This window comes from Protopterus annectens, chromosome 7.part1 (assembly GCF_019279795.1).
Source record: "Protopterus annectens isolate FY-2018-M chromosome 7.part1, PAN1.0, whole genome shotgun sequence".
NCBI classification, from domain to species: Eukaryota; Metazoa; Chordata; order Ceratodontiformes; family Protopteridae; genus Protopterus; species Protopterus annectens.
In genome coordinates, this window is record NC_056740.1 from 406,817,032 (window position 1) to 406,833,102 (window position 16,071).

At 41.2% G+C, this 16,071-nt stretch overlaps 1 long non-coding RNA gene across 1 annotated transcript in view; it reads left to right on the top strand.

The window, feature by feature from the left end:
- Window positions 1–15,870, top strand: part of LOC122807541 — a 38,719-nt gene extending 22,849 nt beyond the window's left edge. The window contains exon 3 of the long non-coding RNA XR_006365697.1: window positions 15,169–15,870. This is a non-coding gene — a long non-coding RNA (uncharacterized LOC122807541). The remainder of the gene's footprint in view (window positions 1–15,168) is intronic.
- Window positions 15,871–16,071: the final 201 nt, after the last annotated feature.

The following is a 16,071-nucleotide window of genomic DNA, read 5'->3' on the forward strand; positions in this document are numbered from 1 at the left end:
GAGTGGTGGAAATGGTTTTGTTGGGGGTGAAAAGTAGTAATTTGGTGTTATTAGGGTTTAGGTTAAGTTGGATCTGCGTGATCCAACTTTCCACAGAGCTAAAGAATTCCTGGGTGAGTTGTTGTAGGGTGGGAAGTGATGCAGCTGAGCATATAAGAGTTGAATCATCAGCATATTGTATAAGTGAAGCATGCTATGTGGTGGTATGGCGATTATTGGTAAATATGAAGAAAAGAAGTGGGCCTAATATGGAGCCTTGTGGTACACCCAGGGCCGGATTAAGGTGGGTGCTATTGATACTGCAGCATTAGGCCCATTTCTGAAATAGGCCCAGATGAAAACAGATGAGAATTTTCCTGAAGATGAATAGTTTCCTTTGCTATATTAACCTCAAAATAATTCTTAGAATGAAATTTGGAGTCTGACTTTCGGACACCTATACACAGTGTTACTTATTATTTATTTATATTTGCTGACCGGGAGTGTCTGACTGGACGTAGGTCCATTTTCAGTGGAGGCCCGGGGAGAAAAGCTCCACAGTTAAAATAAACAGACAGTAGTTACATTGGATTACATAGCGATTAACAATTTAACATAGCAATTACTTACAACATATTTACAGATGAAGAACATAGTACATCAGTAGACAACTAGAATCTTTATCTGTGAAGTACATAACAGATATTAACAAATGTTAAAATAAGAAGTTCCTGCTGTATAAGTACTAGGCTTATGAGCATCTGAGCTTGCTATAATCAAGGTAGTTAGTGGAGTGGAAAGAAAGGTAGTGGTTGGATGGGGTGGATGATATTAGAGTGGGAGTTGCAAGGGCATAGCCAGCATGTTTTTAGGTGCGCTTTTAGTAAAGTTTTGAAGTGGGTGCATGATGGTACAGTGGTAATTGTGGGTGGGAGGGAGTTCCATAATTTGGCTATGGTGCAAGAGAATAGTGCTTCACCAGCAGAGTTATTGGCTTTAGTGATCTGCAAGTGATTTTTGTTGCTGGATCTTAGTGGTCTGGTGGTGTGATAGGGTTGGAGTAGATTCTGGAGGGATGGGACACTTAGAGGATGGTTTACTAGTTTGTGGGTGAGTGAGAGTTGATACCACTGAAGGAGGTGAGGGAGTTCAAGCCAGCCCAGTTCAGCAAGTGAGAGACAGTGGTGACTACGGTAGGATGCCCCTGTGGCGAATTTGGCGATTTTGTTGTAGCAGGTCTCTAGCTTGTTTAGATCGCATTGCCTTAGGTTGGTATATATTGGAGAGGCACAAAGTAGGGTGGAGATAAGGTGGGAATTTGCTATTGAAATCTTTGCTGCTTTGGTGAGAAGTTGCTTATTTCTGTATAACGCTCCTAGTTTTTTGTGGACTTTTTATGGTCATGGATATGTGAATGTCAAATTTTAGTTTATTGTCTATTTCTACTCCTATCAATTTGGTGTGTTCAGTTAGGTATATAGTGGTGTTGTCTTTTGCTGTGATGTTAAAGTGAGAGTTGTTTTGAGTATATTTGGTGGGTTGGAAGATGAGTAGTTTAGTTTTGTTTGGGTTGAGTATTACTTGGGTATCGGATAACCAAGTTTCAACAGAGGAAAAGGCTTCCTGTGTGACTTTTTGCAGTTTGGGTAAGGACTGGGCTGAGCAGATGATGGTTGAGTCATCTGTGTATTGTATGAGTGTGCCATGTTTGGTGGCAGAGGCTAGATTACTGGTGTAAACAGAGAAGAGTAGGGGTCCAAGGATGGATCCTTGGGGAACCCCTATGGAGACAGGTAGTTGGGGTGATATGTCATTCTGCCATACAATGGATTGTTGGCGGTCAGACAGGTAACTCTGAAACCAGCTGGTGACTGATTGAGACAAGGATAGGTTACTGAGGACAGAGATAAGTTGTTTGTGTGGGACCATGTCAAATGCTTTAGATAGGTCTAGGAAAGTAGCAGAGGAGAGATAGCCATTGTTTTTATGCTGAAGGATAGTGTTAGTAAAGGAGAGTAAGGCAGTGGTGGTGCTATGGTTTGGTCGGAAACCATGCTGAGTACTGGAAAGGAGGTTGTTAGTAAGGAGGTAGTCTTGAGACCTGAGAGTGTATGCATCTCTCTAGTATTTTGGAGAATGGAGAGAGAATAGCTATGGGGCGGTAATTGGTTAGTTCTGTGGAGGGTCCGCCTTTGTGGAGGGGAATTATATGTGATACTTTCCACAGTGTGGGAACATAACTTTCTGACAGAGATCGGTTAATCAAGATGGATACTGGATAGGCCAGAGCATCCGCTGCGATTTGTAGATATTCACTTGGGAGGTTGTCTGCTGCTAATTTGGTGGGTTTAAGTTTAGTTAAGAGTTTTTTTTTATGTTGGAGGTAGGTACAGGAGAAAAAGAGAAGGCAGTGGGGAGATTACTAGTTGAAGGTGTGGGTTGGAGGGGAGGGGGGTTGCGTTGTTTAGCTAGTGATAGTATGGTTTGGGTGAAGTGTGTGTTGAATGAGGTAGCAATATTTTCTGAGGAGTGAGGGATGTTAGGAGGAGGGGTACTGACTTTACCTGGGTGGAGGATGGAATTTATGGAGGACCAGCATTGTTTGGGGCTGTGTTGGGAGGAGTCTAGGGCAGACTGGTAGTATTGGAATTTGTCCTGTTTTATTAGCTTTTTGACTGTTGAGTAGTTCTAGGAATGTCTGTCTAGTTGAGGGGGTTTTAGTTTTGCGCCAGTGCTCCCAGGCTTTATCCCTGTTTTTCATTTCTGACTTAGTGGTTTTCTGTAGCCATGGGGAGGGTTGTGCTTTGGTTTTGGAAAGTCTTATGGGGGCATGGTAATTAAGGATGTTCAGGAAGGTAGTATTAAAAAATTTGACTGCGTCATCAAGACTGAGGTACTTTAGGGGATGCCAGTTACATTCTTTGAGGGATGAGATGAATGTGAGTGGGTTAAAGTTTATTTTTTTATGTATTTGACGATAGATGACAGGTTTAGCTTGGTACAGGTATTTTTTGAGTAGGAATGTTGGGGAGTGATCAATGAGGCTATCTGATAAGCAGCCTGTTTTATATGACTGGGGGCTCTTACTGACTAGTATCCAATCCAGGGTAGTGTGCTTTATGGAGTTTTTATTTATCCTGGTTGGCGACTGGACTAGTTGGGTGAAGCCATGAAGGTTTACATGATGGGTTGGATGGTTGCCATAACAGGATTGCCAGTCAATATTGAAATCACCTAAAATGATAGTTTCTTGGGGGAGATGGTGGGTAGACCAGCTGAGGAGGTTTTCTAGTGGAGGGATGTTTTGGCCAGGTGGGAAGTAGCATCCAATTATGTTGATGGTTTTGTTTTGGTTTATTTTGAGGTTGTTATATATTATTTCTTCGTTGCCTGTTTGTGGAGCTGATGATTTTAAGATCTGCATGTTTAGATGCTGTTTAAATATTATAGCTACACTGCCTCCTTTCTTGTTTAGCCGGTCTACTCTTAGTATGCCGTAACCTGTAGGGAGTATTTGCTCACTGGCAATGTGAGGTTTTAGCCAGGTTTCTGTCAGGATGACTATATCTGGGGAGTACAAGTCTATGGTGGCATGGAGTTTATGGACTTTGTTGGATATACTTCTAATATTTAGGCTTAGTAGAAGGAAGTCACTTGGCTTTCTATTGGCTGTAATATGGGAGAAGTTGTGGTTTCTAGTCTGATTATGAGGATTGGGGTTGGAGATGGTAGGGCCAGGGTTGGGGTGGATGTCTCCACTTAGGGATAATTTTGATATGCATGAGGTTATTAGTTTTCTCAGTTTTTGAATGTGTTTGTTTATAAGGGAAACTTTATGATTGTGCTCTGTGGGTAATAGGTATGGTGGGAGGGTTACTATGATGAGTTGTAGGGATGCTTTATATTTGAGTAATATAGTTGGTAGAATATGTGGGAGGTGCATAGGGATGGTTCTTGAGTTGGTGGGAGGGGAGCTGAATGAGGGTGAGACATGAGTGGTGGTGTGAGTAGTAGTACAGTGGTAGTGGTTGAGTGAGGGAATGATGGAGCTTTGGTAGGATGTAAGATATGCAAGGAGAGTGCATGCAGTGAGCATAGGTAAGGTATGCTTGTACATGTTAGTTGAGGAGGTGTGATAGTAGTGGGAAGATGGAGGAGGTAGTGTTGGGTTAGCGCTGTGGTTGGCTATTGGAAAGATGGGAGGGGTTTGTGAGTGTAATAAAGGTGGGACCACTGGGGGGGGGTGGGAGGGAATAGGGGGCAGGGTGAGGACCGAAGCGGGTAGACACCCTGTTAGTTCTTCTTATGAGGGGGCTGGAAACAATCAGTTAACAGAGTTAACTGATAAATGAACATATGATAGTGACAAGGGTGGTTGTAGTTTTAAAAATGGTGCCTGCCACAGGTAATATTTATTAACTTTGGGATTGTCTTAAGGTAATAAACAGGGAAGGGGGAGGGGAGAACAAGGGTGTGAGCAGGCAGTTATTTGTACTGCTGCTAATGAGCCAAAGCAAAGACAAGTTTGTGTTTAAGAAACAATCACAATTGACCAAGGACTGCTCTGAAACTGTAAGCCATTTCTTAGCCATTTCTCAGGTGGAAAAACAAGGAATGAAGGATTTGGGATTATACAGTTACTATTATTCTTTGCGCTGTGGCGTAACTATAATGCCATTGTGTTTACTGTTAACCAAAGATTTCAAGTTAATGCTATAAATTTTACGTTAAACAGTTTACTTTGTGATATCTTTTGCACTGTTTCATGCACGCTTGCTCAACTCAGTGGATGGGGTAAAGCGAAAAAGAAAAGAAAAGAAGCAGCAGAACAAAAAAAGCTTTTGGCAAAAATTCCAAAATTGAGTTCATACTTCGGAATACGAGCATCTTCATCTCAATCGTCTGTTTCGGATGTGATTGTGAGTTTGAGTGCTCCTGAAGACTAGGCCAAGCAAGATGAACCTGTGGAGGCAAGGAAGAATAAAGAGCGAGAAAGTTCAGCAGAGAGAGAAGTGGTGAAAGGAGACGCTATCGCTGAAGCACTAGCGCCGAAGCTGGAGGCTTTCACCAATGATTTGGGACAGTGGGGTGAAAATGATGCTGACACTCAAGAATATTGGGCCAAGAAAGGTCCAAAAGACTGCCAACACACTGAATCAAAGTTTGAAGAGAGTGCCAGACGATACCCAGACGAGTCGTTCCAACGTCAATGCACAAAGACCTTCTTCGTGCGTATGCATCCGCTCAATGGTGAAAAATTCTGTAGACAATGGTTGTGCTACTCGACTTCGACAGGGAAGGTGTTCTGCTTTGCATGCAAGTTGTTCAGCGGCAGTGCTGTTCAAGCGACCAAGTTCATTTCTGGCGGTTTTGACAACTGGAGGGCAGGTGAATCCAGAATAAAAATGCATGAAAGCAGCGATGGTCATCGCGAAGCTATATTGTCCTTTGCAAGCTGACAGAGGAAGGCTGACCGTGTTGACTACCTAGCCACCAAATAGGTTGAGGAAGAGGGTTGTTACTGGCACCAGATTCTGAAGTGGCTCATCTTCTTTCTTTTTCTTCTTCTTTCGGCTTTTCAGGTTAGGTGTCACCACAGCGGATCACCTGTCCGCTCATTATTGGCAGTGGAGTTTTTACAGTGTTGAGTTAACAGCCCGGCGCCCAACCTTCCACAGAAGGCACACACATGCACACACTCACATCTAGGGCCAATTTAGAGTGTCCAATCCACCTACAGCATGTCTTTGGGATGTGGGAGGAAACCAGAGCACCCGGAGAAAACCCACGTGACCACAGGAAGGACATGCAGACTCCGCACAGAAGGCACCCTAGCTGAGGATCAAACTGAAGAGCTTCTTGCTGTGAGGTGGCAACGCTAACCACTGCACCACTGTGACCACCCCATTCTGACGTGGCTCATCGATGTTCTGATATTCCTAGTTGAGCGTGGTCTTGCTATAAGTGGCGTGGATGAGATCAAAGGTCCCGCTTATAATGGTAACTACCTTGACATCATTGAGCTGTTGGCGGAGTATGATACTCTGCTGGCTAGCCATATTAGAAAGTATGCAAACAGCTGGAAAGGTCACGTTTCCTATTTGTCATCCACAATTTGTGAGAAACTGGTGAAGCTCATGGGACATTTGGTCTTAATCTGGCCTTGGGTACACCTATGGTAGTTGGGAGTAAGGGGGATAGTACACTTTGCCATTGGAAAGATTGTTGCCTATTTCACAGATAGCTTTTAAACCAGGCTATAGTGGAAGGGGCAAAGGATAGGGATGTCAGGGTGTCTAGTAATAAGGAATGTGAAACCATGTCAAATGCTTTTGAGAGGTCTAGAAATATTGCAGATACAAAGTTATCATTATTTCTATGTTGGTTGATCAGATTGGTGAAAGAGAGCAGAGTGGTGGTTGTGCTATGGTGTTGTCGAAAGCCATGCTGTGTGGGGGAGAGGAGATGGTGTGAGGTTAGGAACTGTGTACTTGAGAATGTATACATTTCTCTAGTATTTTAGATAAGGGGGATAGAATGGCAATGGATCTTAAGAGTTTCCACCTTTATGTAGTGGAATAATGTATGATATCTTCCACAGTTGTGGGACATATGTTTCTTGTATGGAGTGATTGATAAGAATAGAAATAGGGTAGAATAAGGATTCAGCAGCTATTTTTAGGAAGTTGGCTGGTAGATTGTCAGCAGCAAGGGTGGTAGGTTTCAACTTTAGGAGGTGTTTTTTAATTGTTGAGGTGGGAACTGGTAAGAGCGTAAAAGATGGGATGTTGTCAGGGCATTTGGTTGGGTTATACGTAGGGGTGTTTTTGGATAGTTGGGAGGATAGTGTTAAGATGGATTCTGTGAAGTGGTGATTGAATTGGGAGGCAATGTCCTTGTTGTCATTCCTGGAGTTAGGAGTAGGAGTGGTAGTTTTGTCTGGTTTTAGGAGAGAGTTAATGGCATGCCAAAACTTTTTGGAATCTTTTGAATGTTTGTTTTGGATATTAAGGAATTAATTTTGTCCACTGAGTTTAGTTTGTCTCTTGGCCTGATTTCTAAGTTGTAGGTAACTTTGTTTGGCTAGGCTAGTATTGTCTTTCTTCCAAATTTTCCAAGCCTTATCCCTTGACTTTAGAAGGGTTTAATAGGATTTAGAAGGGTTTAGTAACTTATTTTTATTTGGTAATGGGTTAGGAAGGCTGATCCAAAGACCTTTTTCCGCAACAACCCAGGCCAAGTTGGCTGGTAGACTATCAGCAGCAAGGATGGTAGGTTTCAGTCCTGCCACCACTCCCTCAGAACTACAATCCCTATCCAAATCACCTTCAAAAAAGTAGAGAACTGGCTCAATAGTCACTGTCTCCTATTGAATCCAAATAAAACCAGAGTACTACTTTTCTCCCCTACCCGTAAATTCACATCACCAAATATTACAATCTCATCTAACAATGGCACCATAATCTCTCCAGAACTGTGCACAAAACTTCTTGGTGTAACAATTGATAATAATCTGAGGTATGATACTCATATAGACAAAACCATCAAAACAGTTAACAAAAAACTAGGCTCTTTGTATAGGATTAAACAATTCCTAACCCCACCTGCCAGAACAGCCATAGCTGGAACACATCTCCTATCGACCCTTCTCTAAGCCTCACCCATCCTCGTAAACCTAAACAAAGCAAACCTTAACAAATGAACTAGCTGCTATAACAATATAGCTAGATTTGCCACAGGCACAGCCCACAGAACCCATCACTGTCAAAATCTTCAAACACTAGACTGGCTAGAACTACCCAAGCAACTCCAGTATAACCAACTCATAGTTATTCATAAAATCCTCTACCAACCTAACAGTACACCCATTCTGTCAAATATTATCACCCCCTACAGCAACCTAGCATCCCTTTACTCATCCAGCAAAATGCAAGTACAATCTGCCAAAGCCAACAACTCAGCCGGAGAATCATTATTCTCAAGCTCTGCTGGTAAAAAACGGAGCTCATTCCTCGCAGATCTTACCACTACATCCTCCTTACCCTAATTCAAAATATCCCTAAAGAATCACCTAAACAGGCATTGGCTATGTCCATGTCTAAACCCAGACTAACCCAATAAAAACACAACTCAAATAGGTGAAATACCCAATAATAATAACTTCCTTAACCTATATGAATAAACTTTCTAAACCTTACCTACCCAGACTATATACACTTCTCAACAACCTTTAGAACAACAGACAAATACCAGTCCAAAGTGAGCCAAAACCCAGAGCACAGTTTGATAAAAATAAAATAATCCCAACATAGGTGAGGAATCCAAGGTATAAACAGCCAATTCAAACAGCAACAGAAATAAATCCAAATAGGCGCTGTAAAATCCAAGCTTCTTCAATGACAAGAAAATGTGAGCGCTTTCACGGTGAAACACTGCTTCTTCAGACAACATATACCAAGTCACACTGAATATTTAAATACAAGACAATTACACTGTCAACCTTTCAAAAAACAACCATAATTAGCACACTAAAAACTATTTAAAACAATTATCACATTTTCTTGTCATTAAAGAAGCTTGGATTTCACACCTATTTGGATTTATTTCTGTTGCTGAGTTGGCTGTTTATACCTTGGGTTCCTCACCTCTGTTGGGATTATTTTATTTTAACCTTTAGAACAATATTATAAGGATGATAACTTGCTATCCTAGCCATTCTAAGGCCATATTTTTAACCCTTCTATATCTAATTTCCAACAACTTCCCTTCTTAACTAACCATCTTTTTCTCCTGGTTGTCATCCGTGACATCAATCTGTGTAACATGTCATTCTGTACACTCTAATGCTGTGTAATGATTTCTGTACATATTTCATACTATAAGCCTACAGAGATGCTAAAATTCAATGTAAGCATGTATATATATATAAAATCACTTATTTTTACATTTTTAAATTTTCAATGTAACCATCCATGAATATTCATTATCACTTTTTTTTTGCACATGTGGAGCTTTTCTCCCTGGGCCTCCGCTGAAAATGGACATGTATCCAGTCAGACTCTCCCGGTTAACAAATGTAAAATAAATAAATAAAATAAAAATAAAATAAAAATAAAATAAAAATAACAAAAGGCAAGATAAAATACAAAATCAATGAATAAAGATGAATTTACACAGTGCATGCAAGCATATTCAGAATTCTTAAGGGAACACTATTTATCAGTTTTCTATTTTCTCAGCAAAATACAAACATATAGTTCTCCAGGATGCTTCACTGTCATACTGTCCATATTCTGTGTTTTTTCCTGTGTCAGTGTTAACTGCATGGTTTGATCCAGTCCTTTTCATCAAGTAAAAGTCAGATCACTAGCAAATGTTGTCATGATTCTGCTGTCCAAAGCAAATCTAAAATGGGCCTGACAAGTGATCGTAAGTTCATATGAAATACCCAGTGAAAGGAACTGCTTTTGCCCATGTTCCAGCTATCCCTATTCAGCTGCCCTTATCCCACTGTCACATCCTATTGTTATTTTTTGCTAAGCAAGTCTCATCTCATCTGATGATCACGACTTACCACTCTCTCAGACACTACATTCATGGACACCCAGACCCTTCTCTCTCTCTCTCTCTCTCTCTCTCTCTCTGTCACTCTCTGCATTATTTTTTCAAGTTTAAGAGTAAATATCACAAAACAAGTAGCATCCTGTCTTTTCTATTCATTCCTGTGTCTTTCTTGTACTTCCACACAATGTTGCTTGTCTAAATCTTCTCTCTCCTTTCACTCCTGTGTTGTGCTGTATCCTTGCCCATCTATTTACACCTGTGCTCATAGCAAAGCACCTGCACACTTCAATATTCAGGTAACTCTGTGTTGCATGTTCTATACCAGGCTAAACCCTTCCTTTGTCGACACAATCTCCCAGACTGTGGACAGTTTGTTAGATTTCATCTTTGCTGTGCCTGCACAATCTATTTTTATTATTTATTTATTTAACATTCTACAAAGGAAGGATGTTTCAACATTACTGCATCTCCCTCTTCAGATGATTTATCTCAGCCTCTTAATGTTCTTCACCACTGATTTTTCACATTCCATAACATGATCCAGTCTCATAGTCTTTCTATTCATCCATTTTTGCAGAACTCCTGTTTTCCCATTTCTTGCACTTAGAGTTGGGGTGTCACATCAAGAGTGACAACTATCTAGGGTCAATATTCACAATGCCAAGTGGCAGTCCCTGCTGTAGTTTTTCTTCTGTACACACACCCATGCAGACTCATACCTAAAGCCAGTTTAGAGTGTCTAATCCACCTGTACCACAAGTCTTTGGAATGTGTGAGGAAACTGGAGCACCTGGGGAAAAAAAAACATGTAAACAAAGGGAGGACATGCAGACTATCCACAGAAGGCAGCCAAATGGAAAATTGGACTAGAGATTCTCTTGCTCTGTGTTAAGAATGCTACCACCACTGTGGGAACTTTCACAGTTATTGTAACCAAATCATTTTCTGATTCCTTCCTGCTTAAGGTTACCCCACCAAGACTACTGGTTTTCAAAGTGTCCCCCATTAAAGCACATAGTCGTGGATTTTTTTTAACATTGAATATAAACTGACAAATCTTTACCTGCAATGTCAGTCAATGTGCGTGGCTTTGAAGTCTGCCAACCACACAAATCTTTATATTAGTGAACAACATGTTCCATGCAATATTCCACTGCTTACTGGGTTTTGTGGCAACATCCCCCTCTGAAAACTACACACAGCTTCTGACTAGACACATAGGGTCCAGTCCACTGCACCATTCTAGACCCTACTGTCATGTCCTTCACTATTCCTATTCAAATCTCTGTGATGTAAATCATCGTCACCCTTGTTGAGGCCAAGATACACCACTCCAGACTGGTAGCCCAACATAATGCATCTGAGATACTTCAGGTGCAGCTAACATTGGGTAAGACAGTGAGTCAGGTCATAGCCTGCTATAGTTCCCCAACCATGTCTCAAGACTCACACGCCACTTTCCTAAGCACCCTGCTGAATATTAGGTTCCAACCTAACACTATCATACTGGGTGACTTCAACTACCCCTCCATTAACAGGGAAAACTCCTCATGTACCAATACACTTGCCCAACATTTCCAGGAATTCATTAATTCCAATGCCCTGGACCAGCTCGTTCTTACCCCCACTAGAGATAGCAACATCCTTGACCTGGTCATTATTAACATGGGCGACCATTGTTCTACACCATTAGTCAACTCCTCCCTGCTTAGATCCGACCACAAACTAATCACCTTGGAAATCCACATCTCTCCCACCTCCATCCCCCCACATAGATAACCACCATGAAAAACTTCTCCAAAGCTAACTATGGGCTCCTAAAAACAGAGGTGGCTAACTTCACGGCACCCATGCAAATGAAGAATAGTTGCATGACCACTGAATCATAAACCAATGCACTGTACGAACATGTACGCAAATGCATGGATCTCACCATACCCAATAGAACCAAGATGCTCTCCTCCAAAAAAAGGAAGCCAATCTGGTGGTCCCCTGCCATAAACAAACTCTAAAACAAAAGGAGGAAACTGATGTGGAATAAGGTGAAGTCCCAAGACTGGAAAAACTCCCTTATCAGCCTCAACAAAAAGTTGAGCTCCCTCATCAAATCCTCTAAAGTTAGCTATGAAAACAGAATTTCAGCAGACAGTAAAGACAACCACAAGGCCTTCTATAGTTATGTGAAGAATCTCCATGGCAAGACCCAGATTTGCTCTGAGCTACTGCACAATGCTACGGTACCTCCTATACTGAGCCAGCAGATATTGCCAATATACTGGCCCCAGATTCAGTGCCAACTTTACCCCCCAAAAGGACCAATCACAATACCAGTAGATTGCCAGTCACCCAGTATTACTGCTGCAGCACTGTTCAAGGCCAAGAATACAGCTTTTATGAGACCTGACAATATCCCTGGCTGTGTTCTACATGAACTACAGAGTGAACTGGAGCCTCACATGTGTGCCCTGTTCAATCACAGCCTCACCTCAGGGTTTGTCCCTACTGAATGGCGCACTATTATAATCTTCCCTCCCCATAAAGGAGGAGCGACTACAGACCGGAGGAACTATCGCCCCATTAGCCTGATGAGTCTGATATGCAAAGCTATGGAATGCATCATCATGGACCTAATAAACAAGGATATAGGAAATCTCCAAACTTTGGACCCCATACAGTTTGGTTTTGTGAAGGGTAGATCATGCCTGCTCAACTTGGTTGACTTCTTTGAGTCAGTCACCAGAACTGTGGATGAAAGCAGGATGGTTCATACAGCCTATCTTGATCTGGCCAAGGCCTTTGATATCATTTTCCACACAGGAATCATAGAAAAACTCAATATGCTAGGCATTAACCCCTATATCACTAGGTGGGTTGCAAACTGCCTCACAGATAGAACCCACAGTGTGAAAGTAGCTGACTCCACGTCAGACTGCTGACCAGTCAATAGTGGAATTCCACAGGGTTTGGTCCTGGGTCCTCTCCTGTTTGGTATCTACTTCTCTGGAGTTCAGGCCAACACAAAGGGACTCTAACTGACAAAGTTCGCAGACAATTGCCAGTTGGGAGCTATTATTAACTCCCCAAGTGATGTTGACATCCTATAGAAAGGCCTCACTGAGACCAAAGACTGGTGTCAGAACCATGGCCTTAAGCTCAATGCCAAAAAATGTGTCATCATCATCATCCCCTTTGGGAAAAACCTGGTTCCCATGAATTACCACATCGATTGTAGTCCACTGAACACAGAAGGCATTATAAGAGATCTGGGAACACAGGCTGACAGCAATCTCTCTTTTGACCACCACATTGCCACTGTGGTCAGAAAGTTCTTCTTTGTGGCACATCTTATTACTAAGAGTTTTGCTTTCAGGAAGGAAGAGGTCATTGTCTCCCTCTACTCTTCCCTCATTAGATCAGTCATTGAGTACAATGCCCCATTTGGCACCTGCAACAACTGGAAAGGCTGCAAAAGTACCTCACAAAGAGGATCCTAGGCCTTAAACACTTGTCTTATATGGACAGACTCAGAAAACTCCAACTATTCTCTGTCTCATATTTTCTACTTAGAGGCGATCTCTGCTTGACTTACAAAGCCATGTCTGACCCAGCTCTGTTAGAAATGCTATGTCTTAAGTAATCCCAGTCCCTCCACACCACATGCTCCCTCCACACCACATGCTCCAAAGACCTCAACCTCATTACCACAATCAACAGAACATGCTGCAGGGACAGGTTCATAACTCAGAGACTGCCCATGCTATGGAATAGACTTCCCATACATGTCAAACAGAGCACCTCACTGGCCCTATTCAAGAGAAATCTTGATGAGTGGATGGGAAATAGAAAATTCAACCCGGGGATCACTCCAGTGGCTCTACTCGACAAAGGCACTGGGAACTAAGGTCAGGTGGCACGATGCCAGGGTAATCCTATGGGCTAAGCTTGTAAAGGCTCCAGGGCCATTAGCTTAGTGCACACCTATGAACCTATAACCACAAGGCTTTCCCTACTACAGCTGTTGTCTGTTTATGAAACTGAACTACTGAATTAAGTTAGAGTGGCAAGACCTCTGTTGTCTGAAACCATGGTGTCTTCTACTTGTCAAGTTATCCAGATTTAGGAGTTCAAAAATCTCCAAACCTGCTCCAACAGAATCCCATCTGTGATCTTGTCTTATACCATGGTTCTACACTTTTACCTAGAACGAATGTATATTATTAACCACATGGTGGTGCCTGCATTGTCAGATAGTGCTTTTGGCTTCTGGGATAAATAACGGTAGTTGGTATATCTCTAAGAATATTATAGTAGTAATTAGAGTAGTTATAGTCATAAATCTTGCACTTTTTACAACCACTGCAAAGTCCCTACTGTTGATTGGAAAGTACAGTTGTGTACACTTACCGTAAATGTAGATGTTCAAGTGTATTCACTGTTGCAGTCATTACATTTGAGTAATCTGCTTGCAGGTTGCCCTCAGTCAGCCTGATTAACAAAGTCTTGGGTCCTGCGTCAGTTGCTGGGTAATTAAACCGAGAACTGAAATATTTAGAGGCAAAAATATACCGATGACGGATAGTGCACTGATTAAATAAAGCACAAAACCAACAGCAAGGTACGTCATGGTCAGGGCCTAGGCAAGGAATACAGTACGAATGAAAATCTTTATGAGATATTTGCTTTCCACAGGTAATGCAATTATTAACTTTTAATCATCTCTGTAATGAGCAAGAAAAAGTTTCCCCAACGGGGTACTTAGCTTTAAGTTGAAGACTTCGGTTCTGAAACTCAAAAATGAAAATTTCAGGAGTCAGCCGACCGGCACTTGCGAACTGTTTCTGCTGCGGGCACCGCATGGCAAGAAAGACTGATGTAATGGTGTTGGCTGCATGTTTTATACCCCTGACGACCTGACGTCATGGAAGAAGGGACAGCATCCGACGCAGGACCCAAGACTTTGTTAATCAGGCTGGCTGAGGGCTACCTGCAAGCAGATTACCTAAATGTAATGACTGCAACAGTGAAACATGAAGAACATCAAGGAAATGATTCCCTAAATACACAAGCAGGCTTGTCCTAACAAGCTCAGTAAAGATAACCAGGAGAAGACCAAGGTTTGTGCTGGTCGGTGCTATCATTTTTGAACCAAAGTTAAGTCTTTTTTTGTTGTTTGAGCATATATTTTAGATATTTTTATGAGTACATTTTGTAGAAATTATCCTAATGGTTTGCCTTAGTTATTTGGGGTTTCAGTAAAGTTTATGATTAATTGAATAAGTTATTTGCAATCTCTAAACAAAAAAAAAAAAAAAGGAAAAGAAAACAGTTTTCACTTCATTAGGAGGACCATCACCTGTTACATCTTACCTGTAAAATACTCAAGTTACCCTAACAATAGTGCCACTAAGAAGTTCTTTATTTCCAGATTATCTCTACAAGGTGAAGGTTTCTTGAAATTCCAGCCAACGTAGATTTAAGAGATGTCCTCTTTGTAAAGTATAGTTTGAAATTAGTTTTTGTTCTGCAACTTCTATATACTAGAGTTTTATTGAGAAAATATGTTTAGCCATATAAAAGTGATTTTATCAGATTATAGGAGAGTATCTAACTGAATCTGCATTACAGTTTCAGGTAGAACCTACCTTTTCAACAGCAACACAGGGGAGCGTCGCTGGGTATAGACACGTGAAAACATTGGCGTAGAACAAAAACTGGAGTTACAGTGAAACTGTTAACTTAAATCACACTGAGGATTTGAAACTACTGATTCTACATCCAATAATACTATGTATAATGCAGAGAAACACAATATGTATGTTTAGTGTGCTACAGTTATTTCAGTACAACAGTTTACTGCTGCTTAATGGTATGACATATATTAATTATGCAGAAAATGCAGTTGTTTATAACAAAAACAAAACACTGGTTTGCTTTTTGAAGAAGCCACTTAATGTTGTAACCACTTGTTCAAGGGGAAAGACAAAAAATGCTGTTGATATTTGAGTCACCAGCTGAACCTAACCTAAACAGCTAACCTGAATATTACTCACTGGTACTAAGGACATTGGCCTAAACAGCTAACCTGAATATTACTCAGTGGTACTAAGGACATTGGATGCTGTGTGATGTATTTTGTTCTATACCTGTAAACTTTGAAATGCTTAAATATGTGGCTTTATTTTATTCTCCATCTATCTAATGGATGCAGTACCTTACTACATGATCCCTTAATATATTACTTGTACTCTAGACTGCAATAAATAAATGCCAATGTGTATCTTGGCATGGTAATATTGCATTGTAATAAAACACTTTTACTAAACTGCACTGCGCTACATTCTTATTTCATTTCACATTCTCCAGCTGAAATATATTCTTGATAGAGAATTAATTGCATATAAAACCAATAACCCACTGCAAAAGCTGCTCTGTAAAGTGCACTGTAGGCTCCTCTGTCTGCACAGTTATGTGTAAAAGAGTTCAAGAAGTAGGTGTGTTCTTACGGAATACTTTTTATTTTGCTGTCCC